Genomic DNA, 26222 nt, shown 5'->3' on the forward strand with positions numbered 1-26222 from the left:
AAGGGGGGGCAGTCTGAGCGGGTATACCGGTACATGTGATCCACACCATCCAGATCACAGCTGAGATGCACAGAGAACGTGCTCTAAGAAGTGCTGGTTGGAGAAGCACCAGGCCGGGGAGCTGGGGCTCAGAGGGCAGGAGGCAGAATCACAGAGGCTTTCTGGGTGATGTCCACAGCCACTCAAGCTTGACAAATGGTTTCCTCCCTGACCCCGCCACACTGTGAGTTCTCCCCAGAAACAGGCTTTCAAACTGCTATCTAAAGACTTAATAGCACCTGAGCACAGCACAGCCATATTGCCTCGATGTCGCTGGGCCCAGCCACTGTCACTGTCATTTGGGGAGGTGAGGAGCAGTACCAGACCCCCACTACCAGAATCCCGGGATGAAGAGGCTGGTCACAGGCAATACTTTCACACATGGCTGCCACTTAACAAAGCTCCTCCGTGTGTCCCTTGGCCATCCTTCTGAGAGGCACACAGGCCAGTGTCTGTCCAGCGCAGTGTAGAAACTGATACTAACGAGGTCTCCGTTTTCCAGACTCCTGAGCCAGGAAGCTGCCTGCAGACACCAGGCCCAGCCCTCTCTCTCAGGCTACCAGCAGGACCCACCATCCCTGCTGACACTCCACAGGTAACTGTCTGCAGACTTGTGGCAAGAAAACCCTTCATCCATGCAGATATACAGCTCTGTAGATGCCAACATTTTCACCCCAAAGCAAACTTCAACACAAGTACCTCAACTTTTATACCCTCCAGACAATTCTCTGGCAAGGACCATCCTTAAAGCTGTGAATGTTTTTCCCCAAGCTATATCAAGCCTCAAATCAACATCCAAATGTCCATCAGCTAAAAACTAAATGGCCTGCCACTCAGTGAGTGACCTGGGGAAGATAACAGGCTGACCAGCACTGACCAACCTTGAGAACCCCGGCAACACCTTCACCCTGATGAGGCTCACACAGAAACCTCAGACGTGTGCAGACCCCGGGCATCCAACTGGGACAGTTCACACACACCCAAAGGGTGCTGGGTGCTCACCAAAGCTTCCTGCTTGTGCTTCTATCTCCAACTGTCTTTAAATAAAAGCCAGTCCCCATTTCCCTTTCAGCAGCTCCTCACGGTCTCTCAGCCAATGGCATGCGCAATCACTGAGGGCTTGTCTGTTTAATGTCTGTCTTTCCTACCACACTATCTGCTCCGCTTGGTTCCCCAGATTTGAACACCTGGAGATGCGGGGCCTTGCACTCAGCAGGTACCCAATAAGTATCTGCTGAATAACTAAAGGCACCTGAAGGAATTACGCACTCTGGTCGTCTGTTTGAGCTCCATTTTGCAGATGAGACATGTTAGGCTCTGGGGGTCAAGCTACTTGTTTCCAACATCAGCAAGCTGGGACTAGAAGCCGCCCTGGGAAGCCGGAGACAATTGGTCTCTTGTCTGAGTATTCTGCTTCTCAGTTGTAAAAAAAAAAAAACAGGGGAAAGGAAAGAGCATTTCCACAAAGTTGGTATCCTTTTCAATATATTCTACTGACATCTGACCCATCTCTGAAGCCTGTTTTAGCCTTTCCTTTTTCAATAGACTTCACACTCCTTCACCTGAGAAGGGGTGTACGTACAACTGAGAAACACTGAATTATTTGAAGAAATGCTCCTTGACAACAGAAAAGCTGTCATTAAAACCCTGTCATACTTTCCAACATACCAACAGGGAGAGGGCAGTGGCACACAAACGGAACAGGAAAGGCCCTTCCATCAGCAGGCATCAGTGCCTGCCCCCAGAGCTTCTCCCAAGAGGTGGGGCCTGGAGGAAGTGAAATGGAGCGGTTAAAGGTAGAGGGCTTCCAGCCTAAGGTAACACTATCTGGAGCCCGCCGCATTTGAGAGGGCACCCTGGATGGTCTTCATTCCTTAATAAAAGTAGTCTCATGTATTCCAACTTCAGAGTCAAGAAATGGTAAATGGAAATTAAGTGGACACATGAAAGTTCTTCAATAAATTCATCATCTGATAGTAATTTCAATCCCAAAGCAGAACAGTGAGAACTATTTTGCTGCTTTACAAGTATCTGCTGCTTAATACCAGAAGCATTTGTTACTTCCACATACCAGACACACACCTACACACACGTTTCTTAAATTGTGCAAATGGCAATCTGTTTAGGGTTGTTGCCCTTTGAACAGCTTCACTTAGTGAACTATAAACTCTCCTTCAAAAGCCAAAAAGCAAGGTATATTATTTACATACAGCACCCAGAAACTTCCTCTGCCCCCATAAAATACTAACGTGCTCTGTTTTACACCAAAGACTCAGGTTGTAGCTGCTCCTTTGAACTATACAATCTGGGAAACACACTGCAGTATACCCAATACATCAACGTGCTAACAAGAGGCATTAGAGTCCTCCTGCTTCTCAGGAGGGAACCCAACCCTCAGCTCCAATAGTGCTATTAATCACTGTTCAGTTTCTCAAGTGCCTTCCAACACACTTTTCCAGTCACATCACAAGACGAGGTGCCACAGTGCAGCAATGTGGCCCCTTAGTAATCCCTATCATTTTCAAAGGCTGCTGCAGAGATTAACCAAGCCCTCTTGTATCAAATCGGACACAACTAACACTGAAACGACATTTCAGGACATTTTGTTCATTAGTTAATTTGTTCATTTCCTCACACAACCTTCCCAATCCCTTATCAAAGGTTTAGACGGAAAAAGAAATCCCTGACAAGATGAATAAGACTGCTGGAACACAGCACCCAATCTTCCATCCCAACTGATTTGTTTTAATTTGTGCTCACCTGCAGTGTGGACCTCGAAGCAGAAGATGGGGGTAATGTCTGTTCCTTCAAAAAAATCTTTCCTTTGTATGCCCTTTTAGTGCCTACTGCTATGGGAACCACATGAATCACTCACCCCTGCTCAAATCCAGCAGAACACACCCTTCTTGAACAAGCGTAGGTATACCAGAAGAGCCCCGGAATAAGCCTTAAGATTTCTCTTCTAGTACCATCCTAAGCTCTCAGAGTTGACTATCTTTGGATGTCAACCTCAAAATGTGTTTCAGGGGAAAAGGGTGGGGTCATAAGGACATAACCTTTTGTTTATCTAAGGGAGTTGCTAATAACCCTTTGAGTAAAACCTGGGTTCCTCAATATTGCTGACATTTTAGCAACAATACACCCCATGTTAGAAATCTCTCAGGTTTCTATAAAACTCTGGGGGAAAGAACAGGAAGAAACCAAGGTGGGATGGAGCTAAAAAGCAAAACTACCTAAGAGAAGTGGAAATACAAAGGAACAGGTCCACATTTGGCCTAAAAAGAATTTCTGTACTGTTCCCAGAAGTGAAATGTAATTTAGTTTTAATATGATATAATATAAATAAATATTTATAGGTAAAGGCATAGTCCAAAATGTACAAGATCCCCAAGACAGTATTTTATAGCAAGCTCTCATCCTGCAATGGGAAAAATCCCACAACACTAAAATTTCAGAGGACAGGATGTAAAAATCAGCTCCCTGCCTAGGATTCAGTTGTGAGAAGCCGTCAATTATCCTAAATATAATACCTTACTATGGTAAACCAACAAATTAAGTCACAAATGAAACCACTTCTAAGACTTGGAAGGCTTGAAATAAAATTTCTTACAAGTACTCTAAGACAATGAGAACTTAAATAAACTTAACATTGTACTAGCAGTAAAAATACCAGCATACACTTTTATTTTAAAAGAAATACAGTTGAAGGACACATGAAAATATGATTTCACAATCCAGTGAGAATGTAGATGACTGGCAGTGAAAGCAGAGAAACCAGGTATGCCAGCCAAGCAGGACCTGAGGGACAGAACCACTGGGAAGGGGATGGAAAAAAAAACGCAACAAGAGTGGATAGAGGGGCCTATTCATACTCTTGGACAGTTTACCAGACTAGCTGCTCCAGAAAGCAGTGTAGTAGCTGACACCAGAAAAGTAGTGTTAAACACACTTGCACACATGGGTGTTTGGCTGGGCACTTACTGGTTCTGGATAGCTAAGTGTCGGCACATACTCTATGCTCGTAACTGAAATACACCTCGGAACCAAAGCTCTGAGTGAGTGAGTGAGTGAGTGAGTGAGTGAGTGAGTGAGTGAGTGAGTGAGTGTGTGTGTCCGTCCCCGTGTGTGTGTGTGTGTGTGTGTGTGTCCGTCCCCGTGTGTGTGTGTGTCCCCATGTGTGTGTGTGTCCCCGTGTGTGTGTGTCCCCGTGTGTGTGTCCCCGTGTGTGTGTGTCCCCGTGTGTGTGTGTGTCCCCGTGTGTGTGTACGTGTGTGAAATACACCTCAGACCCCAAGCTCTAAAAGCTGTGTGTGTGTGTCTGTGCCCCAAAGCTCTAAAAAGCTGTGTGTGTGAGAAATACACCTCTGACCCAAAGCTCTAAAAAGCTGTGTGTGTGTGTGTGTGTGTGTGCGTGCGCGCGCGTGCGTGTGTGTGCGTGCGCGCGCGCGCCCCAAAGGCATGTAGTACAGCAGAAAGTCGGGATTCCTAGTTGGAAGATGTGGGGAACATGTCGGTTGTATTACTTTTTTCTACCTAGAGGCAAATGAGACCAGGCTTAACATTGTAAGAAACTACCATAGAGTCACCGTTCTACTTAGTAGTATTTGGAGGGAAGATGGGAATTGCTGGGGTTTCTTCATGGAGGGGACTGTTTTCACTTTTTGCCATCTTTAAACAGTCCTCTGATTCAACCTATTTTATAATATATGGAATCTTATTGTAGAAGAAATTTTGTGATACCTGATCTAGAACCATGTATCTTTTGTTGGCTGCCTGTTATTTCACCTTTAAAAAAGATACAAGTAAACCAGAGGAACACACCATCAAACAGTTTCTCAACAAATCAAGTCCCGACATCACTATTATATCTTATGTTCACCTCTTGGTTTCACACTATTTAAATCTGCTATACTAGCTATTCATCCAGTGAAACAGTACAAAATTAAGAAGGTGGTACTGTACAATCAGTAACCTAAAATTAAAATTCTCTACCCCATTATAGATGACAAGTACTTAGAACTCTTCCCACCATAAAAGTTACTAAATAAACTTCTGGTGCTTAAAAGAGTTGCTTTCTGGAAAAACTAACTCTTCAGAAAAACTCATTTCCTGCCTTTTTCAAATAATAGAGGTGGTTTAGAGGTTCAGAACCATACACTACCTGCACAGGAGTTTTAAGCCACCCAACTTTGTTCTTAGGAAGAAGAGATCAGCAGAGGGCAGATGACCAGATAATGTCACCTGCAGCCCTGTGTCGTCAACGCACTTCAGAGCGCAGGCCTCTGCAAGGGAAGGTAAAGCCCACCGGCCAAGGCTCACTGAGGTGCACTAGTGCCGGCTCCTTCCTCATGAACCCCCAGCCCAAGGAACAGGCTGCAGACCAGCTTGGGTCTCCTCACTGTCTCACAGAAAGTACATGGGAAATCAGAACTCTGGTGCTGGTCAAAGGCAGGCTCTTGCAAAATCTAACACCTACAATTCAGGATGTAGAAAAAAATCATTTAATAAAAAAACAGACCAAATTCCCTAATCTGCTTTGTCTAGTTTCGGAAGCCACTTGAAAACTTCTGTGTTCTTTTGTTTTAATATGCTAAGAAATTCCACAGATCAATTTTAAAGTCTTTAACAGCTGGATTCCCATAGTTCTCAGCATAGTGGCAAAGAAAAAAGTACTAAACACACCTTCAAAAAAAAAATAGTCCTTCCACATTCATGCATGCTTTTGTTCTTTCAAATATTGCCTGCTTCTGAGAGTGGCTTAAATGTGGGGTGTTTTTATCCCATATGAAAATGGTTATCAGGTCTGCACGGGAGGCAGACAGCATCTTGTCAGGGACATTCAAGTCCCAGTGAAGAGATCAACATGCAATCGCTACCCATCACACGGGTAGGGAACAGATAGTATAGTACATTTATTGGCAAGGATTACTGTTGTTGAGAGTTAGGGTCCTGATAAACACTTGACCCAAAACTGGCCCAATCACTGCTATTCCTATTACAAGTCACTTATGGAGACAAGGTCCACAGTTCTCCAGAAAGAACTCTGTTTTGTTACTTTCACCATGTTAGAAATATCACTGCCCAAATGTAAACCCTAAGGCCTCTCAGATCACCATATATATTTTAGAAGCATCGGACCTTACAAATCCTAAAAATCCAGACAGCCTCCCTTTTCCCGAGACACATTAATACCAGGTTAATCCAGGTAATTCTCACACATCCCTAAGACACTTCTAATTTTGGAAACATTGAGTTCACCTTGGTCTAGTCTTACCAGCCCACTGAAACAGAAAATCTTGAGGCCATGTTAGAACTGAATGTAAAACAGATTTCTATTTTTAAGACTCTAAGTAGTAAAACCACTTTAAAATGCTGGGCTGGATCGATGCGTCTCCTTTCACTCGATTTAAAATCTGAGTAGAAATAGGTTTGTCCTTTCAAACTTCTGAATTGTAACTTACACCCTTGGGGGTAAAGGTGGAAGCCAGTTCTCACACCCTACTCAGGGAGATGGCAATGATCCGTAAGTCTTCTTACACCCGTTTCAGAAAATACAATTAGGAGTGATGAGTCTGTATCCCAAGCCGTCAGTCAGTGTTCCAAACCTCTCCCTTCCTGCCTCCCAGGGTCTCACCAGCGGCCACACCTGCACAATGAAACCAACTACAAAGAGAGTGACCAAGGCCTCTGAGCACTTCCAGCGGCAGCTGCCAGAAAACAAGCAGAGGTGGAAGAAGGTTTAGGGCCAGAGGAAGGGAGTGGTAAAGGAGGGCTAACTTAGTTCTCACTCTTTTTAGCCAAAGTTAGCACTAAATTAAAGGGGGCTTCACTCTATTTGGTACATACTTATCATAAATATCCTAAAGAGAGGGAGAACACAGAGACAGAGACAGAAGAAAGCGGGTGGAGGGGGGACGACAGGGAAGCCCAGGCCTACGAAAGAAGCAAGTTATTTTAAAGACAGAAGGAAAGCTGCACCAGTCCAGGGGGTCACTGAAGAGAACTGGACTCCCACCCCCAAGCTACCCATCAGCTGTTAGCCCAGAGCCCACTTCTGTCAGCCCAAACAAATCAAGGTCAGAACCCACCGGTACCTGCCTAGGAGGCCTCCCAGTGAGATCCCAGGTGCCTGAGAGTCAGGTCTCGGATTCAGTGCTGGGCAGCACTCTTCCCCAGAGTCTGGCTGAGCCCAACCCAACAGTGCAGGACTTTGAAGGGTCCTTTACAATCTTCCTACTGCCCAGAGAGCAAGACCCACTGGAACACGTGAGGCCTCAGCACCATTTCACAGAACTCTCCTATGCCTTTGGTAACAAATCTCTTCCAAGCCAAAGATCAGTGCAAAAGTGTGCTCTGCACCTACAGCCCTCCCTGTACCACCTACCAACATGCCTTTGCTCACCTGTTTACAGGTGCCTCCCTCAAAATGACCATCAACTCCCTGAACCCTGGGGCAGACTAGTACTCATCTCCACAGACAGGGCCAGTGCAGTACAAACTGCACCCAAGTGGTTGCCTTAAGACACACTCAGCAGGCGTAAATAGGTAACACTCACAGCCTTATTAGTTACTACTTTCGGCCCTGTTCAACTAAGGGCCGAATTTTAAAAAGTAACCTTCCTAACGGCTAGTTAGTAAATTCTAGAACAAGGATAACTGGCCCCCAGGCCAACACTTCAACCACTAAGCCAGTGGTTCTCAAACTTTTTAGTCTCAGGATCTCTTTATAGTCAAAAAATTAAAAACTCCAAAGAGCTTTTGTTTAGATGAGTTATATCACTATTTTCCACGTTAGAAATTGAAACTGAGTCACTCAAGTCAGGAAGGAGGGAGAGAAAGAGAGTGAAATTCCCATGATCTAACTTACCTTAGGTCCTGGGCAAAAATTCCCTTACTAGCATGGAGTGGTAAGCTCAGGGGGAAAGATGTACAGATGTAAAAGCCCTCCAACATGTCCCCATTTGAAACAATGTTTATAAGGAAACAGTGTTGGAGTCCTCAAGCACCACTAAGTTGGACTCGGTTCTCAAGTCCTTTTTTAAAATTCCGCATGGCCTTCTGGAAGAGAAATAACCTCTGCCTGCCTCGGCCTCATCGGTGGCCATGCGAGTGACAACTGGTGGGTTTTTCAGGATGGAACACACAGTACAGTGCCCAGGTCATCAACGCTCTAATGCTGGCTGGGATCACTGCTGTTATTACTAGCTAGAGAAAAGGAGAGAGGGACTAAGCTGAGAATTTTCCACTTCCATGTAACTTAGCAAGGTTTTCTGAACAGACATGTTTCCTTCCCTTACTCTAAAAATAAGACTCTTTAAAAGCAAATAAGGGAAGAGGCTTTGGCTGACAGTGCAAACTGAGAAAACTAAAACCTATCTTTGAATATTTTCTTTCCCATTTGAATGCCAACATCCTTTTTCTGTCTTCGCAACCAGCTTGAAAAGAATAGTCGCGTAGGCATGGAGGTCAAAAAACGCAAGTCTCTCATCTCAACTCTGCAGGATATATAGTAGGGGACCTTAACCATGTGGAGCTCCTATTTATGTAACTAATGACAGACACAAGACTGTACAGTAGGCTTTACATTATGATGGTTAGGGAAAAAATTAATCAAGATGGTTATAAGTCACCTCTGAAGCCAAAGACAGGGGCAGGTTTCTGTGGAAGCCTCAGCAGTCTTTCCCACCCGCCCAGGATGCTAGATGTCCTGTCATCCACATACAGCAGAGGAAGGGCCCAAGTCTCAGACACAAGGAGGGAGGAGGGGAGGAGGCTGCCCTGTTAACCAGAGACACACAGGGCACCCCCCCCCTTTATTTATTTATAGGTTAAGAGGCAGAAGTCATGCTGACAGTCCCAGAGCAGGCTCCCCCAGTACTTCTACAGTTGACTTCTCAAGGGTGGCAAAACAAGGAACTGATTAACAACTGTAATCTATCTGAGTGAATTCTGAATTCATTTCTGGAGTTGAATTTAGTGATTCACTGGCGTTTCACATCTGCCATGTTGTAAAGGAAACAAGTTTTCAGAGTCAGGTTTAGTATTTTTTTTAACTTTTGTTTATAGTCAACAGAGTTTTTGAAAAGTAAATCTAACTCAAAAAGGCACAGAGTACTCAGTCTGCGAAAGTAGTTATCAACCTACAGGGAACTTAAATTACAATCACTAAGAACCCAAAGCATAGAGAATCAACATGCCAGAATAATCCTCTGGTTCTATTTAAGATGTACTGCATTATTATAAAAATAAATAGGAAACACTTTTATTTTTTACTTTTATTGAAGTATTCTTGATATACAGTTTTATATTAGTTTCAAGTATACACAACACAGTGGTTCACTAGTTACCCATATTAAATCCTCACCCCCACTAGTGCAGTTACTATCTGTCAACATACAAAGATGTTACAGAATCATTGGCTATATTCTCCATCCCCCTGACCAACTTATATTATGACTGAGAATTTTTGTGCCCCTTTGTCCCTCTCATACTCCCCCCACCACCCAACCCTTCTCCCATGGTAACTACCAGTCACTTCTCAGTGTCTCTGAGTCCACGGCTATTTTGTTCATTTTGTTTTGTTTTTAGATTCCACAAATAAGTGAAATCATATGATATTTGTCTTTCTCCACCTGGCTTATTTCACGGAGCATAATACCCCCTAGGTCCATCCATGTTGTCAAAACTAGCAGGATTTCTTTTTTATGGCTGAATAATACTCCATTGTATATACGTACCACATATTCTTTATCCATTCATCTACTGATGGGCACTCTGGTTGCTTCCATATGTTGGCTATTGTAAATAATGCAGCAATAAACATAGGGGTACATATTTTTTTGAATCAGGGATTTTGTTTTCTCCAAGTAAATTCCTCTAAGTAGAATTACTAAGTTGTATGGTATTTCTATTTTTAGTTTTCTGAGGAACTTCCATACTTCTTTCCACAGTGGCTGCACCAATTTACATTCCCATCAACAGTGTAGGAGGGCTCCTTTTCTCCACATCTTTGCCATCACTTGTCATTTCTTGTCTTTTGGATAGTGGCCTTTCTGAATGGTGAGGTGTTTATCTCACTGTGGTTTTGACTTGCATTTCCCTGATGATTAGCGATGTGGACCATATTTTCATATGCCTGTTGGCTATCTGTATTTCTTCTTTGGAGAAGTATCTACTCAGGTCCTCCACCCATTTTTAATCAGGTTGCTTTTTTGGTGTTGAGGCATGTGAGTTCTTTATATATTTTGTATGTTAACCCCTTGTCAGATAAATCATTTACAAACATATTCTCCCATACTGTAGGTTGCCTTTTTGTTTCTGCTAATGGTGCTTTGTTGTACAGAGGCCTTTTAGTTTGATCTAGTCCCACTTGTTAATTTTTTATTTTGTTTCCCTTGCCCAAGGAGATGTGTCCAGGAAAAAATTGCTCATGCTTATGTTCAAGAGAATTTTTGCCTGTGTTTTCTTCTGAGTTTTATGGTTTCACAACTTACATTCAGGTCTTTGACCCATTTCAAATTGACTTTTGTGTATGGAGTTAGGCAGTAATCCAGTTTCATTCTCTTGTATGTAGCTGCCCAGATTTCCCACACCAGTTATTGAAGAGGCTGTCTTTTCCCCATTGTATATTCATGTCTTATTATCATATATTAAATGACCATGTATGCATGTGCTTGTATCTGGGCTCTCAATTTGGTTCCATTGATCTATGGGTCTGCTCTTGTGCCAATACCACATTGTTTTGATTACTGTTTTATTTTTTTGGAGTAACTTTTTTTTTTGTATCATTAATCTAGAATTACATGAGCAACATTATGGTTACTACACTCCCCCCCATGATCAAGTCCTCACCCACCACATACCCCATTAGTCACTGTCCATCAGCATAGTAAGATGCTGTAGAATCACTACTTGTCTTCTGTGTTGTACAGCCCTCCCTGTGCCCCCAACCCCCTATATTATGTCTGCTAATCATAAAGACCCTTTTCCCCCCTTGTCCCTCCCTTCCCACCCATCCTCCCCAGTCCCTTTTCCTTTGGTAACTGTTAGTCCATTCTTGGGTTCTGTGAGTCTGCAACTGTTTTGTTCCTTCAGTTTTTTTCTTTGTTCTTATACTCCACACATGAGTGAAACCATTTGATACTTGTCTTTTTCCACCTGGCATATTTCACTGAGCATAATACCCTCCAGCTCCATCCATGTTGTTGCAAATGGTAGGATTTGTTTTCTTCTTATGACTGAATAATATTCCATGGTGTATATGTACCACATCTTCTTTATCCATTCATCTACAGATGGACACTTAGGTTGCTTGCATTTCTTGGCTACTGTAAATAGTGCTGCGATAAACATAGGGGTGCATAACGAATTTTTCAAACTGGGCTGCTGCATTCTTAGGGTAAATTCCTAGGACTGGAATTCTTGGGTCAAATGGTATTTCTATTTTAAGTTTTTTGAGGAACTTCCATACTGCTTTCCACAATGGTTGAACTAATTTACATTCCCTCCAGCAGTGTAGGAGGGTCCCCCTTTCTCCACATCCTCGCCAACATTTGTTGTTGTTTGTCTTTTGGATGGTGGCCATCCTTACTGGTGTGAGGTGATATCTCATTGCGGTTTTAATTTGCATTTCTCTGATGATTAGCGATGTGGAGCATCTTTTCATGTGCCTGTTGGCTATCTGAATTTCTTCTTTGGAGAAGTGTCTGTTCAGATCCTGTGCCCATTTTTTAATTGGATTATTTGCTTTTTGTTTGTTGACATGCGTGAACTCTTTATATATTTTAGATGTCAATCCTTTATCGGATATGACACTTATGAATATATTCTCCCATACTGTAGGATGCCTTTTTGTTCTATTGATGATGTCCTTTGCTGTACTGAAGCTTTTCAGCTTGATATAGTTCCACTTATTCATCTTTGCTTTTGTTTCCCTTGCCCAGGGGGATATGTTCATGAAGAAGTTGCTCATGTTTATGTCCAAGAGATTTTTGCCTACGTTTTTTTCTAAGAGTTTTATGGTTTCATGACTTACATTCAGGTCTCTGATCCATTTTGAATTTATTTTTGTGTATGGGGTTAAGACGATGATCCAGTTTCATTCTCTTACATGTAGCTGTCCAGTTTTGCCAACACCAGCTATTGAAGAAGCTGTCGTTTCCCCATCGTATATCCATAGCTCCTTTATCGTATATTAATTGACCATGTATGATTACTGTACCTTTGTAGTATAGATTGAAGTCAGAGGGCATAATTCCCCCAGCTTTGTTTTTTCTTTCTCAGGATTGTTTTGGGTATCTGGGGTCTTTCGTGGTTCCCTACAATTTTTTTGAACTATTTGTTCTAGTTCACGGAAAAATGCTGTTGGAATTTTGAAAGGGGTTTTACTGAATCTCTGAACTGCCGTGGGCAGGATGGCCATTTTGACTATTAATTATTCCTATCCATGAGCATGGCATAGACTTCCACTTATTTGTGCCTTCTTTAACTTCTCTTATGAGTGTCTTACAGTTTTCACAGTATAGGTCTTTCACTCCTTAGTTAGGTTTATTCCTAGGTTGTTTATTCTTTTTGATGCAATTGTAAATGGAATTGTTTTCCCGATTTCTCTGTTAGGTCACTGTTAGTATATAGGAATGCAACAGATTTCTGCATATTAATTTTGTATCCTGCAACTTTGTTGAGTCCAGTTATTAGTTCTCATAGTTTTTGGTGGAATCTGCAGGGTTTTCTATACATAATATCATGTCATCTCCAAATAGTGACAGTTTAACCGCTTCCTTACCAATTTGGATGCATTTTACCTCTTTATCTTGTCTGACTGCCATGGCTAGGACCTCCAGTACTATGTTGAACAAAAGTGGTGAGAGTGGACATCCCTGTCTTGTTCCTAATCTCACAGGAAAAGTTTTCAGCTTTTCACCATTGAGTATGCTGTTATTAGCTATCAGTTTGTTATATATGACCCTTATTATGTCAAGGTATGTACCCTCTATACCATTTTGCTGAGAATTTTTATCATGAATGGATGTTGAATTTTGTTGAATGCTTTTTAGGCCATCTATTGAGATGATCAGGTGGTCTTTATCCTTCTTTTTGTTGATGTGGTGGACGATGTTGACTGATTTACCAATATTGTACCATCCTTGCATCCCTGGAATAAATCCCACTTGGTTGTGATGGATGACCCTTTTGATGTGTTTTTCACTTCAGTTTGCTAATATTTTGTTGAGGGTTTTTACATCTATGTTCATTAGGGATATTGGTCTAAAACAGAAAACACCTTCAGAATCAAATGATATTTCGGGGGGGAAAAAATGCTTGAGGACTCCTATTCATGAAGAAGATAAATGCTTTCACTTATATCCTATATAAAATATCTTCAATATGTTTTCCTTTTGAGCTATCCCTGCTGTAAAGCTGAAGGTAACAGAAATAATTCCCAGCAGAACCAACAGCAGTGAGGTCTGCAGGTTAAGAGTCTCAGGAGCTGGCCACTAAGCTCATTCATGTGCAGCAGGATTCAGTGCCATGCAGATCTGTATCTGTTATCCCTCAGTGGTATTTTGAAAACAGCACCACTTTCCTGACTTAATGTGTTAATTTACTGAACATCTAGTATGTGCAAGAAAGGAAAATCCAGAAAAGAATGTGACAGACGGCCAGCAACAATCACTGCATGTGTCACTCCATGAGCACGATCTCATTTAATCCTTTCAAAGACCTCCAGCCACACTCCTTTGAGTTACCTTCTCAACAAGGCATTAACCCTGACCTATAAGAACTTGAGCAAACAGTGACATCATATCTGACAGCTCAAGGCTGCATCCCTAGGATGACTCTAAACCCCCTTAAAGTACCTGCCTGCCTGAGGAAACTCAAGCTGCCAAAAGAAGTGACTCTTGCAGCCACTGCCTGAAGGTAAGGGCCCCATCTCCCAGTCTCTGCAGGGTTTCCCAACTTCAGTTAAGTGCTAGTTAGCAAACCCAGATGGGCTTCACACCAACCCAACCCCACTCCCCTGACTCCATAAAGGTCCTACTCACCCTCCACCCCCTCATTCTCCCTTAAAACACCCAGTCACCTCTGTGCAAACTGAAGTTGAGTTCAGTTCATGCTGGATTCCTTTTTTCCCTGTTGCACCAGTTACTACACATTAAAATCTATCCTTACTAAATAAAATCTATCCTTACCACCTTGTTGTCCAGCTGTGCTTGTCTTTGACAATCCCCACTACCACTGCGTGAAATTGGCACTATTGTGATTAGCCCTAATTCACAGCTCAAACAATGGGTTCTTAGGATCAGCCACTTTTCCAGGGTTATCTCCTATTGGCTGGCAGGCCAAGCAGATGGTGATCTTTCTACACCACTGGTATTTCCTTTAAACTGTATGGGCCATAGGACAGGAGAGCCCAGAAAGACAGAGCAGGGCAAGAGGCACCACAACAGGAAAAGGAGGCCATTACCTGCCGCCAGAAGGCAGCGCCTAAAGTCCCGGTGCCCAGGGCACTCCAAAAGCACTGAAGAATGATGGGAATAAGACAGATTCAAAATGTCTAGAAAAAAAATCACTGAACCGAAAAACCTCCTGCAGATCATTATCTGATTTCTTTCACTCTACAAATCTCAAAGCACTAAATCGCCGCCTCCCAGAGGCAACTACTATCAATTTTGCTGAACCAAAACTGACTTAATTGCCCTGTATAAAAAAAGACATTCTACTGCTTTTTAAAAGAAATCTGCATATAAGTTACTTGTGGTACTGACTGAAGGCATTCATTTCCCAGTACACTGGGCCTAAGGCTTAATCCCTCAAACTGGCCCCTGCGTTCATTAGGAGGCCAATTCCTTTCTGGTCAAAAGCAGTCTAATTTCTTTCATGCAACTGATTAAGGAGGATCCAGGTTTATGTAGATACTCTCTGATGTTTGAAGTACCCCAGTCCTTATCTAGAATTGTTAATTTTAGTGACTTCAGAGGAGGAGTAAAAAGGAGCTTTCTCCATTTTTTAAATTTAATTTTTTTTTGCAGGGCAGGACAAGGACAGGCAGTTGTCACTGTTGACTTTTAAGCAGCTCTTTCCTGATGGTGATGAGTTAGGCAGTAGAGGCAACATGGTCCAGGAGTGAACTGAGTCAACCCTGGTCCAGGAGCTGCTCTCTGCCACTACAAGCTGCTCTCTGCCACCTACACAGTCATGTTGGCATGTTAGGTAACCTGTGAGGTCCACAGAATGTCCACAGCCTGCCACAGCAGGGGATCAATATAAGTATTACTCAAGGGGAAATCAACAAGTATTAATTCCTGGCACTCCTTTCCACTTCCACTCATTCCTGGCGGCTTCAAGTGTAGAGCAGGTTAAAGGAGACGGGAATCTAAATGAAGGAGCAGGAAGGGAGGAAAAGAAAGCAGAAACAAAAGGCTTAATTTCGGCCTGAATTACAATGAGTAACCAGAAAATGACAGCCTTTTTCCTTTTCAAACTTTCTTTCATCTGAGTCACCTGTTCCAGACATAGGTTCCTGGCCTTGAGCAATTCAAAAGGAGTGGCCGGGAGAGAGAAAGAAACGCCCATGATTTTAGTGTGTGCGCGCCTGTCAGCACACCTAACAAAACACTAAGGAGCCCTACTTCCAGACGGCTCCAGGCCTGTCTCTTCCTCAAATATGAGCACTGAACATTTCCCAATCTTATACTCAGATCCACCAGAGAGACAATTAGGAAAGGGGGGGTGACGACTCAATCCTAAGTAATTTGAAGCAATAATGTACATTCCATAAATTCTTTGGAACCATGTAACCAACTTAACTGAATCCAAAATTTAAAAATGGGATGCAGCTGTCATTGCTTAGATAAGAGTGGCAGCTTATCACTGTGACAGTAAACTGGGAGTCCTGGTCTCCATTCACACCTCTCAGAAACCATGCACCATTCACATTATCTAACCAACAGAAACACACGCAATCCAACCAAGAGAAAAACCACCAGGTGTCAGAATGGCAGCTCCTCCAGGTGACAAACAATTTCCTAAGATTAAATTTTATTAGCAGCTTTATCATCTGTGTTTCACAGATTTGTCATAATGACTAACTTTTCATAATCAAAATTCCAAATTGCCCAAGAGCCCCTTTTTCCTGGGTGGACAGCTCATGATAACCCAGCAAGGGTGTAATACTGTGAGAGTAAAAATGAGCTGTCAAGAGAGAATGGAAGGAAATGAAGAGGGGCGGAGCAGCAGCAGGCAGGAGGAGGGAAAGAGGAAGGGGGAGAAAAGGGCAGGGCAGGAGAGAGATGCGAGGGGGAGAGGGCTATAGACATTACATTTTGATGCCAGAGCTTAAATGACTCTCTAAAGTGTTCTTTTGGCCAAAAAACCTGGGTAGGTAAGCACTCACCAGGTGCCAAGTACTGTGAGTGTTGTAGCACTAATTCTTCAGCCCTCACAGAGCTTACATCCTAGAGGGAAGGATCAACAATTCCTCACAGCAAAATGAGAGGAGTCTTACAGTGTTACAACAGGGCTCTAGTGGACATGCTACAAAGGAGTTTATCCTGCAGAGAACAATCAGAAAAAAAAATCCTGAATTCACCGGAGTTGAATTCAAAATACATAAGGACCAATTACATGCCAGATACTCTGATAAGCCAGGGGGGACACAGTGTGATACAAGTGTAAGAAGGCACTACGACAGCAAGAAGACAGTGCTAACGTGTCTTTATTTGTGAGCAGGCCCTAGCTGGGAACATCAGGGAGGGACATGCAGAAGCATTAAGTGCCTGGCAGGTGGGACGGGGACAAGACGGGGACAGGGGCTGACAGAAGGCCATGTGGTGGCAGAACAAAGATGAAAATTGTGGCACGTGGCTAGGGTCTGGACCACCTGGGCCTAGAGCCACATTAAGGAGTCTGGCCTTAATCTCATGAGCAATGAGCAACCACTAAAGGGGGTTACATGACTAGGTTCTTGTTTTGAACAGATCCCCATGGCTGCATTGTAGGGAACAGATCAGATGAAAAGGACAGTCAGGATAAAAGCTGCAGCCGGGGACAATTTGTGGAAACAAACTGGAAGGAATTCTCACCTCAGTAGCAGCAGCTCCTCTAAAATGTTAAGCTTTGGAAGTATTTGATATCAACTTGGTTTTGGTGGAGTAAAACACCTATAGATAAATAGCAGACTTCTGGAAAGTGTAACAGGAAGAACCATTAGTTAAATAGAAGGCTGGAGAAGTGGGCTTCTCCCTACAGAAAAAGCACCACTCCTCCCAAAAGCACCTGTCAGAAACCATTCAAAGCCTTTTCATTCTGAGACAAGAACTCACCCATGGTATTTGTGCAGCTTTCAAACCCACACCTTCTACCTACCTCCATTTGTAGCTCTTATCCCAGTGCATCCAAACTAGCCTCCTTGTCTTCAGCCTACTCCACTCACACCACCCTCCCCACTGCGGCTGGAAAGCTTTCCAAGTACAAACCTAACCATCTCTCTCTAACCCTTCATCAACCTGCGGCTTCAAGACGCAGCCTGAATTTCTTGGCTAGATACAAAGGGCCTCCTGTGGGCCTGCTGGCCGGCCCCTGCCTGCCTTTTTGCCTTGGCCCCACCTCACCCCGAAAATGACCAAGAGTGACAGGGTATTCTGGGAAGTGTTTACTCCAAAACCTGCAGATGTTTTCATTTGATCTCAGCAAATCAGCAGATCTACTACAAAAATTTAGCAGGCGGTGCCTAGTTGGTACCCTGGCCAGGCTAGTCAAGAAGCCTTCAGCTCAGAAAATGTCCAAAAAATAGACCTTTGTCTTCTGAAAACTTCCACCTGGCTAGTGCAGAGATGAAGAGAAACAGGACTAGCCTTGGCAAAATGGTTGGTCTGGAAGTTTGCCATGGGTGACTCCACTGTCACTTCAAGGGGTCTCATTTATACAGCAACTGAAACTCAGTCACAATGTAGCTTCGCAAGCTAAGCATTACAAAATGGAAGGTAAAAAAAAGGGGGGGGGGCCCTGATGCTGAACAAAGACATCTTAATTTTAAGTTCTGGACAGTGACAGGGGAGGTGGTAAAATTTTAGCATGGTGCCTCTGTCTGTGACAACACTCTGCCCACCAGCACAGGTCAAACATAAGCAAACAAGGCCTGGCCGCTTCTGACTCTCATCCCCTTCCCTCCAGGTCCGCAGATGCTGAGTTCATCTCGCCTGCAATACTTTAAGTGCTGGATGCTGAGGACCTCTGGGCCTGTTGTCTCAACAGCCCATTGTCCCATTCTCCACAACCGCCCCAGCCTCCAGCGCCAACCGGACCACAGAAAGGGGTGACCACAGTGCTCCCTGGAGAGCAAGACAGGGCAGAGCCAGAGCCCTTCTTCCTTAGAAGCAGGACCAGAGGGCCGACAAGGGAAAAGGTTGGCTACCCAGAATCAAAGCAGCTGACCCTCTGCAGGCAAGGCCATGGGAGTGTGGGGAAAGCAGGCCTGTTCTCGGAGAGCAACACCCAGGTCCTTGAGTTCACTAATGTGCGCAAGGGTGAATGGGTAACAACCAAACACTGCCCACCTGGCGAACTGATGAATGATTACAAATACAAAAGAACAGAAATGGAAACACACACACACACATACATATATATATATACATATATATGAATTTTGGCTTGCTTTGTAATAAGGCTAATTATAATCTTTCAAGTTAACTACCTGACATTCATACTAAATTACCACTCATATAGATAATTATGTGCCTCAGGATTTATCATGTGAGCTTTGGGTTTGTTTTTTAATACAATGGTAAACTTTGTACCTGTAACAATCAGCTGCTACAATGTGAAAGAAAAAATGTGTGTGTGTCTGGGATGTGGTGGGGGGCACACAGCTTACCAGGTCACTGTTCTCTTTGCAGTTTCTATAATATTTGATTTTGTACAGATTCTTTGGACAAAAAGAATTTCAAAGCTTTAATCTCTATTATTAAGGCTTATATAATATAGTGTGATTTCCTATATAATGGATAATGAATCATCTCACTCATGGGATCTCTATCAACAACAAAGAAAAATGATAAATTCTGACCAGACACTCTCAGTAGGCAAACTCCATTAAATCTGTGAACTATACTGGGTACTACAGCCTGTGCTAGCTCCATCCATTAGTCCTCTATCCCTCTGAGGCCTGTATTCCTATTCCCAGGCTGCAGTTCAGGGAACAAAGGCTCCAGGAAGTGACTTTTCCAAGGTCACAAAGCCGGTTTGTGAAACGACTGCAATTGGAGCAGAAGTATCACTCCAAATCTTTGCTCTTTCTGTAGCAGAACCTGTCACTCATCCGACAGTGGCTGCGGGGAGCTGGTAAGCCCCGAGAAGACAACTAGTGCCAAACACCTGTCACAGATGGAGCCATACAAGGTCTTCTGTACACAGAGCATTTCATCTTCAATGTAAACTTTGATGTGTGGGTGATGTTATCCCTATTTTTCAAAGAAGAAAAATTAAAGTTCAAAGAGAGAATATGTAACCTGTCCTAGGTTTCCACACTGGGAAGTGGTGGAAAGGACATACAAATCTCGGTCAGTCTGGCTCCAGACCTCCTGATCTCCCCACTGCCTCATGTGTGCTCTGTACCATTTTGCCCTTTGGCCAGACATGGGAGAGCCACAGGGGTTTACAGGGCCACCACCCACACCTCCCCTCTCCGACTCCTCTCCTCTCCCTCCACACATCAGACTCATCTGCAGCTGCTCCCACAGCAACGGCCATACCTAATGCCCACTGCTCATCTCTCCAATGCCAGCTTTCAAACAGACCCAGGTTCTAATTCTAGGCTTGACACAACTCGCCAAGTGGCCTTGTGAATGAAGTTTAAGCTGTCTGGATCCCATGAGGCTAATGGACCCGTGACCCTGAGGGTCCTGGACAAGTCTTATGCTCAGTGGTTTCCTGACATCCCTGTCCTTTCACCGTTCCCTGAAGACTCAGGCCTTTCGTGACCATCACCAGCAACAGGGTCACTTCCCTCCTCAATCACAGATGGTCAGGTGCAACCTCCATGTCTGGACTCAGCTGCTTTTGTGCCCCTGCAGCCACAAGAGACCCCAGGCCAGGGCTAGGGGCCTTCTGAGAGCCTGCAAGTGACAGAGGATAGATTTTACATCCCTCAACTCAACAAGTGGGTATTTCAGAACACAAGCATCCATCCCATCAGTTCCAATCCACAGTCCCAAAAGTCTCCTGAAGGTATAGCTTCTACAGGACGCTGTAACATTGGCTCAGAGGTCAAGTGACAAAGAGTCCCAGGCTACAGCGACTGCCAGCTGCTAAATCCTAAATATACTAAGGACAATGGCTCTAAGACACTGTACTTCTGTCTTTCCAAGTCCACAAGCACTTAAATGTGGGTTTTGTGGGGTGGTGGCAATGACTAACAGCTGACTGAAATCACTCTACTAAACCCAGGAAGGAGAGACCATGCTTTCCTTTCTCTCAGTACAGCCAAAGGGGAAATGCAGATGGCATGGAATAGGGAGAGAGGAAAATACCCCTTTCATAACATCCCATTTTCTGAGTAGCTAAACTTTAAACATTACTCACCTCAAGATGGTAAAACCACTTTTTCTGAGATGGTTGCCGGACATTTTCCCTTCAGCCCCACCCCACACAAGTCCATCTTGATGACACTCCTGAGGGGTAATCAGTTCTCAAAGGAATAAAATTAATTCTGGTAAGTTTATGAAAGAAGGATGTGTAGGTTACTTCAGCCCCAGGGCCACAGTAAATTACATACCAGCTACTTCTGTGGGCTTTCTGAGCCCATTTCATCTCCCACTGAGTTTTAAATTAATAATAAATTATATTAAAATCTACCCCTACTCTTTCAATGCTGATCTTACTATACATGTCACCACAGAAACCTGCAGAACCAGCTTCCCTCCCCGGTTCTGAAAAATAATTCAGAATTAAGAAGAGAAATCACTACGTTGGTAAATCCATTGCAGATTATGGGACTTTCAATGTTTCCTAGTCGTTTCTGGAGGAAGGGAAGGAAGGAAAAACCCAGCAACAGGAACCAAAACTTATTTCACTTCAAAGGAATCTTGAGTAAATAAGAAACAGGAACAGGGTACAATGTCAGGTTCATGTTCAAAATCCTTTTCTTTCCCACTACCATCCATACATGATTTCATTTGTAAAGAGATGGTTTTCTGCTCTTTGTTTTGTAACTAAAAAAACTTACTAACTTACTGTCCCATTCAAATCAATGTCAATGTACTCTGGTGCATTTCTGAGCTGAAATGAATCAATAGGAATTAGATATTAAGTTATATCTTCCAGAGGGGAAAAAAAAGTACCTTTACTTCGATTCATCTGGATGTTACCGGAACAGCCCCTACCAAAAACATGTGCAGTGCTCATGGGCATTCATCCCACCAGAATCCCGGAGGTGGTGGTCCCTGTTCTGACCCAGAACCATGGCAGCCCCAGGGGATGAGCCAGCGGGACAGGCTCCTTCCCCCACCTCACCGTCCTCAACAGCGACTTCTCTGCAGTTGTAACCAACCAGCCGTGAGTTTAACTTCAGCTCTCCACTGCTACAAACCAACACATAGTCTAAAAAACTGTCCCCACCACTATCACAAAGGGGAAGAGTGAGAGGGCGGGTTCAGTCATAAGGAGCTGGCCTGCAATTCAACTTCAACAAGCCTCTATCCCAGGCTCAACATTGTAGCATTACAAAATTTCTCAACCAAGGAAAACAGTAAAGGTAGTTTTAAACTATGAATTTTAAAAATAGGAGTTTACTATGAATAAACCATATGTCAAATAATAAAGAAGAAAGTGTTTCAGATACAAGGTTCATGAAGAAAGCAGAATCGAAGCTTTCCTTTCTCCCTTGTCCCTAGGTGCATTTTAAAGAGCAGGTCCCAGGACCCACCCCAGCTCCCCTGCCATTTCTCCCCAGGGTAGACATGAAGTCTCCTGCCAGGACATCCACAGACCTGTAGAATGGGGAGAAAAAACAAGCGCCCAGCCACCAAAGTCAGTGGTCTGCAAGCCACGTAAGGCTGTGCTGAGGGTACAGTAAATACCCTCACCTAAGTAACAGCAGGAAGAAACACCTTGAGAACGAGAAGATTAAAGCAGACAGGAGACAGCGATGTACTAGGATTTCATGAGAAAAAAAGACCTGTGACTTGGAGTGAAGGGAACACAGGGCTGGAGGTGGTATGGGGTTGCCAGTGGGGCTGAGGCGCAGCTCCACAAGGAAGGTACAAGGAAACTACGGTGACAGGTTGTCCCAGTGAAGCCCTAGGCTGGGGCAGAACAGAACAAAACAAGGATCACAGTGCAGACAACAGTGGGCAATGCAACTGAATTTCCTTTCGAAAAAGAATGTCTACTCGGTTATTAGAAGTTTTTTTCAACTTTTCCTCACTTGTGCTCCCAGTTCATTAGCTTTCAAACTATCCTGACTCCAACCTATGACAAAAAGCACATCAAAACCACCACCCAACAGACATGTAACACACAATTTTTAGCCAAAAGGAAAGTTTCTAAAAGTTCCACAGAACACTCACCCCGTGTACCTGACACAGAAGAAAGATGGCAGCCTTGACCAGCCAAGCTGGCAGCACTGCCCCCCGACAGACCGCACCCCGCAAGTAGGGAAACACAGTCTGACTCTGGAATTTTTACAGAAAGCAGGCAGAAACTGAAGGAAAGAGATTATAAGCCTAATAGTAAGCAAAGTTCCCTCTCCTTTCATCTATCGTCTCAATTTTATCATCTTCGCAGATTCCTGAAAACTGAACATGTGTGCAACTCATCAGTTTTCATGTCACAGATTGATTTGTTAATTTCGCCAGATTTCAAATATAAATCAGTTTCTTTCACACTTGACAAGAAACCGAAGAATACAGAGCAGTAGTCTCCAAACATGGCTGCATGTTAAAATGAACTGGGGGATTTGTTTTTAAAAATACCATGTCTGGGCCGCAACCCAGATTGATCAGTGGAGCTCTGGAAACAGTAGTTTTTTAAGCTCCCAGATGTGACTGGGAAGTTTTGTATTTTGATAAGGGGTTTGAGTTAAAGAGGTGTTTGCACTTTCTTCTACAAACTCAAAACTCATTAAGAAAACTCATTCATTCCATGTAAGTTTTCCCTAAAGAAAGAAGCCATAAATAAACACTGTACTACATTTAATGATATACAAGCTGAAACGTTTCAGAGAAAAGGCACTCATTTCAGCAACTTATCCTGAAATGCCTAAAAAAAAATGGCTACATACTGTATGATTCCAACTGTATAATATTCTGCAAAAAGCAACACTTTAAGTGTAAAGATCAGTGATTGTCAATAGGTGGAGCACAGATGATTTAGGGCAATGAAACTACAGTGTATGATACTATAATGATGGATACATGTCATAGGAAAGGATGGTTACACATCAGGTTTAAACCCCACACTAATTCAAAAGCAGTTTTCTTGATAATTCCTCCAAAGTCCTTGAATTACGAGAAATAAACACAAATCCTTCATAACTCAGAATTCTCACTCAAACATAAGGCAGTTTCAGAACTCTGACATCTGCAATCTCTAACTGACCTGACTGGTTTATCTTCAAGAGATGAAAAGTTAAGTGAGGTACCCCAGGCCCAAGCCCAAGTTAATGAAAGCAGCAACACCCCAACCTGAGGAAGCCAGGAAGCTAGAAGCCGGACCACCAAGGATTTCCTGCATGGCCACCAGACGTTCAGTGGACTCATCGAGATGCACAGCATCTAACCAGACTTTGACCAACAGAAATACGTGGCAGCCACAACAAAGAGTTATAAAAAAAAGACAAGACTAAGAGATGAAACCCACAGTATTAACTACAGAGGCTAAGTCCTGCAGAACCCTGCCCGCCATACATGGATTCTACTCAGCCACAAGTGCCCTGGCTCATCATCAGCCATGTAGGCCACCCGCCAGTTGTCCTCTCCCACAGTGACAAGAGGATGATCTGGGCACAGGAGCACACATGACAGAATGTCTCTTTTCATTTATCTTGTAGACTTGAAGCCTAAATGGTGATGAGCAGTATGTATCCACGATTACTCAGGTTAAACCCAGCAGCATGTGTGTGCTTGCAGAGGCTGGTGCCCAGGGAAAGCTTGCTTGTCCAAGGATCTCACTCCAGGATGTTCTAGATGAGGTAAGCATGGTGCATACCATACCATTTACCTTTTTTGACTACAGAATAAACCCAACAGGTTTCCAAAAAGCAAAACTATTTTTTGCTTACCTTTTATAGTCTGGGAAACTTCAACACACCAAAAAAGTAGAAAGACTAGTAGAAGGAAGCCCCATCCATCCATCACCTGCTTAATAATTATAAATATATGGCCAATTTTGTTTCATCTTTACTCCTACAGATCTCCTCCTTGCACGGGCTATTCTCAAGTAAATCCCAATCATGTATCATTTCATGTGCAAATACTTCACTATTTATATAAGAAGCAAATGCTTTTGAAACTATTATTTCCCATATCAGGCTGTATAAGTCACTTATATAGCTTTAAAAAAACCACCATTTCTGGGCCTCTTCAGTAGGTCTGGGTAGAGTACTGGATCGGTTTGTTTTATAATCTCTCAGCATAAATCTCCCACAGCTGAAAGAGAACTCTTCTTCAAGGTCTAGAACCAAAGCTGGTTTCTAGACCCAAAGAAGCCCATTCAGACCTAAAACATTGAAGATACCCCATGAGTAGAACGAGGTGCCTAATAAATCTCAATCACCTTCTAATGAATCCCTTTATTAGAAGTTTCAAAAAGGGGCTGCCTTCTGAAAGCCCTCAGAACTTTTAGAAATAAATGGACCCACACTGGCCCACCCCCATTCCCTTTTGTAGAAAAGAATCTGAGGCCCAAAGAAAAATGCAATGACCAGATCAAGATAACTGATCCTATCACTGCAGCACAGAAGGAAATCTCTGCTTATCCCCTGGGGCTGTCACCACTGCCTCGTGGCTCTCCATTACCCCAGTTGTCCAGCGCCATCCCAGTGGCCACTTCCAAGCAAGCAAGTTCAGCGCTTCTCAGACACTGGCTGAACAGCAAAGCACTGGGCCCTTACCTGAGCACCACCATTTTTAGGTTATATCAAACTGGAACCCCTCCATAAGTATGTCAGACCCAAAGATGTGTCAAACAGAAAAGGCACACTGGAAGGACTAAAGATGCTCACTGCAAAGCTAAGAAGCCTTAGGCAGACATGAGTGAGGCCTTCATTACCTGGCTAGTCATCCCTCACTAGGGCAGAAAACTCAAGGGAAGAGCCTCCAACATAGTACCTAGTTTAAAACTTTAAGCCATATCGGTCATGACTTTTCCTATCAGGGACAGAGGTGAAAAGACAAAAAAAGGCAGACTTTGATTTACCATTTTTTCTTAAATATAAAACTAGGTAAACAAATTTTCACAATCAGCTGAATCTGTGTTCCCCAAAATTGAGTTATTATAATTGAAGGTAAAAGGAACAAAAGTAAGTGAAGGGAAAGATGCAAAGGACTTCCAAATTCAACACCCAGCAGGGCCACAGGTCAGAAACAGCAATTCCAGCAGATGGGTGTGGACCAGGCCCAGCAGCTTAGAAGGGAAAATGTGTGTTAGAATAATGTGGGCAACTTTTCAAAATCCCACCGCTCAGGTAGCACCCCCAGGGAAACTGAGTCTGAATGCCTGGGGTTTCCGCACAGTCACCCATTTCTTTTTAGCTCCCCAGGTGACTGCAATGTGCTGGCTCACTGGTTTAGGGTGAGGCTGAAAAGCTCCCCAAAGTGATTCCAAGGTGCACAAGGGATGATAACCTCCACCCAAGGTGTTTGCTTCAGATTTCCCACTATTACCCTCCTTCTCCCCTACTGTGGTCAGGAGCTTTAAGGCTGCAAGAGGTCTCAGTAGGCCCTCTGTTTACCAGGTCCAACAGGAGTTAGGGAATAAAACTAGCCAGACAAGTTGTTATCAGCTGAAGGCAGACCTACTGTCTTGCTGACTTTTACTGGGTTTTGAGGGAAGAGAAGGGGCTGAGCCCGCTAGACATGTGCAAGGGAAAGCTGAAAGAAAGCATTAACCAACCTTTTGATAACTCCTGTATTCTATATGAAGGTGAACTTCCACAAAAAAACAACAAAGCACCACACCACCCC

At 43.5% G+C, this 26222-nt stretch overlaps 1 protein-coding gene and 1 long non-coding RNA gene across 51 annotated transcripts in view; one reads left to right on the top strand and one right to left on the bottom strand.

Annotated features, from left to right (window-relative positions):
* Positions 1-26222, bottom strand: part of MAP4K4 (mitogen-activated protein kinase kinase kinase kinase 4) — a 197964-nt gene that overhangs the window by 146192 nt on the left and 25550 nt on the right. The window lies entirely within an intron of this gene.
* Positions 11101-14210, top strand: LOC130682532 (uncharacterized). The gene is made up of 2 exons (XR_008995725.1): positions 11101-12255; positions 12490-14210. It is a non-coding gene; the product is annotated as an uncharacterized LOC130682532 (long non-coding RNA).

This window comes from Manis pentadactyla, chromosome 2 (genome assembly GCF_030020395.1).
Source record: "Manis pentadactyla isolate mManPen7 chromosome 2, mManPen7.hap1, whole genome shotgun sequence".
Lineage (NCBI taxonomy): Eukaryota > Metazoa > Chordata > Mammalia > Pholidota > Manidae > Manis > Manis pentadactyla.